Raw genomic sequence first — 3,328 nt, 5'->3', positions numbered from 1 at the left:
TCGAGAAAGAAAATATTGCCATTTTCCATTCCCACAAGAGAACAAAGGTAGTTTTATAATTGCAATACAAGTTGAATTAGTCAGCAAACTAGTGTAACAAATTTGTGGCTGCATCCAGGCAGATAGCAGCTGAATCATGCATATACAATGTCACAAGGACCTAGACTTCAAGACCATAATGACAAGCTACTTGCCTGACAACTATACTTATAAGGAGGAAATGTCCAGCCTAGGCCAGTCAGATTAACTTTTCATGCTCTTGTGATTCTTGTAAAGACTGAAAAAATCTATTTAAAATAGTATGAAAATGAGTTAGATCAAGACTTACCAGATTTAACTCATTGTATTACTTTAAAGAGGACATAAAGAAACATGGTGCTTTACTAAATATCTTGATAAGCAGGTTATCATTCATTTAATTTTTTAACAATATGCTAGTGCTTTAACTATAAATAAACTTTTTTACATCAAGTAACAACTTTATGGGTTGTAGATCTAAAGAAAACTTCATTAGGATTAATTGGGCTTCACTTTTACATGTCTTATCATTACCATACATAATTACCAGATTATTTGAAATGTGCTGGAATCCCAGGTAAAAGATCAAACAGCTAGTCCAGACACAAGGCCAGAAATTGCCTTTGTCCTGAAAATATTTTGTTTGCTGTGTACATAGATTTAGTCGGGGAAAAGAAGACTTTGTGAAGATGGGACATGATAGCAGCCTTCAGATATTTGGAGAATTGTCATGTGGAAAAGGGATTAGAGTCATTCTGCTTGAGTTTCAGAAATTAGAAGAAGGAGGAATGGCTGGAAATTATAAGGAAGATGAACTCTAACAAAGAAAATGAAAAGTCTTACACTTGGATTCAATTTACTGTGCAAGTATGGGTGGTTATATAGTAGTAAATCTGGCTAGAAAGAATTTCACATGTAAATTCTTATTAATATCAATGATAATAACTAGAATTTAAATAATATTGTAAGATTTGCAAGAGCTTTAAGTATGTTACCTCATTTGATTCTCATAAAAACCCTGTGTATTGTCATCTCCATTTTATAGATGAGGAAATTGAGGCTGGAAGAAATTTAAATTATTTGCCAGATCACATACCATTAAGTGAAAAGTTTGAAGCAAGATTTGTATTACTGACCCTAGGTTTTACACTCTATTCACTGTACTACATCATGGGATTCTACTGACCTCATTAGATCTCTAATTCAACATTTATAAAATCAGAAGGTTTGACTAATTGACCTCTGAAGTCTCTTAGAGATTAGTATCTATGGTTCTATTATTCTATAACTAAGGAGTTAGCTAAAAAAAGATAATTTTGTTTTAGTTTATTCTAAATTGAAATAGAATATTCTCTACAATACGATAGTAGTAGTTCCATTCCATTTTGTTTTGATAAGACCATATAAAGAATATTGTGCTCACTTCTGGATGTCACTTTTGGGGAAGGACATTCATTGTGCAGGGTAGATGTGTAAAAAGAAAACTAGTCTGGTAAGTGGATTCAAAACCATGTCATATGAGGATTTAGTGAAGAAACTGGAGAGATTAAGCCTTGATGATAGAAGACTTGGAGGTAAAGTGGGATAGGGTGGTAATTTTCAAATATTTGAAAGACTGTCTTGTGGAAAAAGTTTCTTTTACTTGATCTTGGACGATAGAACTAGAAGCAATGATAGAAATTAAAATCCTACTCAACATAATGCAACCACTTTAAAAAACATTTTCATCTGGCCTCAAATTTCTCATTGTGGTTCTTCTTCCAACTTTCTCATCAGAGTACCTTGCCTGAGGACATTCATGGAAAGCTGTCTCTTCTCCTCTTCTTCCCATTTCACATGATTAAGATGTCTTCCACCACTATGCCCTTCACCCGTATTTCATATAAAGGGTTTGGTCTTTGCTCAGAAAAACTCTACTTTCTCAAATAATCTAGTAGCTTGCCCCCTCTACTATCTTTACTTTCTCATTTATCTTTAATTTCTCTCATATTCTGGCTATCTTTCTATTGCCTACAAACATGGCCATGTCTCTTTTAACATAAAAAAACTTAATCATTCCTTCTCCAGCATCTGTGGTCTCATATCTCTCATGCTAAATTCCTTAAGATGACTAAACTCTTTAAGAACTCCTACAACTGATGCCTCTATGTCCTTTCTCTTGACTCTCTACAATCAGACTTCTGATCTCATCATTCAATTGAAACTGCTCTCTTCAAAGTTACCAATGGACACTTAAATTCCCAAAATAATGTTTCTATCCCCCTCAATCTTCATTATTCTTGAACTTATTGCAGCTTTTACACTTTGAATCACCTTCTTGATACTCTCTTCTTTCTAGCTTTATATGATATGACTCTATCCTGGTTTTCCTCCTCCTTGTCTGACTGCTCCTTCTTGGATCCTTGTTGGATTTTGATCCAGTTCATACTTGCTAATGGTAGGTTTCGTCTAGAACTCAGTCTTGGACTCATTTGTTGATCTCGTCAGCTCTCACATTTAATTTTTATATTAAAGCAAAAGACAATAAATTTCATTTTAGACATGTTGAGTTTAAGATATCTATGGGATTTCCAGTTTGAGATATTTAGTGGGTAGCATAAGAAAGTCTGAAGATTAGAAGAGAGAGCTTATTGCTGAATAAGTAGATTTGAAGATCATCACCATAAAGACTTTTATAAAATAACAGAGTATCAAGTCCTTTTCCCTTTTTAACTTCTTTAAATGCATTTTAAATTTATGAATAAAACAATCATTTCCATAACAATGTAATTAATATGATTGCAAATGAAACTGGAAATCTTTTATGTACAACTTACTATTATTATTTTTTTGCTGAGGTAATTGGGGTTAAGTGACTTGCCCAGGATCACACAGTTAGGAAGTGTTAAGCATCTGAGGCCAAATTTGAACTTGGGTCCTCCTGACTTCAGGACTGGTGCTCTATCCACTACACCAACTAGCTAGCCCTATTCTTTTAAAATATATAATAAAATCATCATATAAATTTCTTTGAATTTTTCCCTCTTCTCCTTTTAAGTGCTTTTATTATTGCATAGCAAAAAGTATGAGTATGTTCTGAGTCACTCCTGGTTTATAACCTAAAAATCATCCTTTCTCCCTCTAATCCTCACATGTTTATTCTGTTGACAAATCCTGTTGATTATCTACCCACTTAACATTTCTAATAAATATTCCCTTCTCTACTACAATACCATCTCTATTTTTATGACGTTATCCTGACTATTGCAATAGCCAGCTTATTAGTCTATCTTTCTATTCCAGACTGTCTTTCACTCACTTTTAAAATGAT

The sequence above is a fragment of the Sarcophilus harrisii genome, chromosome 3, assembly GCF_902635505.1.
Source record: "Sarcophilus harrisii chromosome 3, mSarHar1.11, whole genome shotgun sequence".
Taxonomy (NCBI): domain Eukaryota; kingdom Metazoa; phylum Chordata; class Mammalia; order Dasyuromorphia; family Dasyuridae; genus Sarcophilus; species Sarcophilus harrisii.
Note: the sequence above shows the minus strand (reverse complement) of the source record.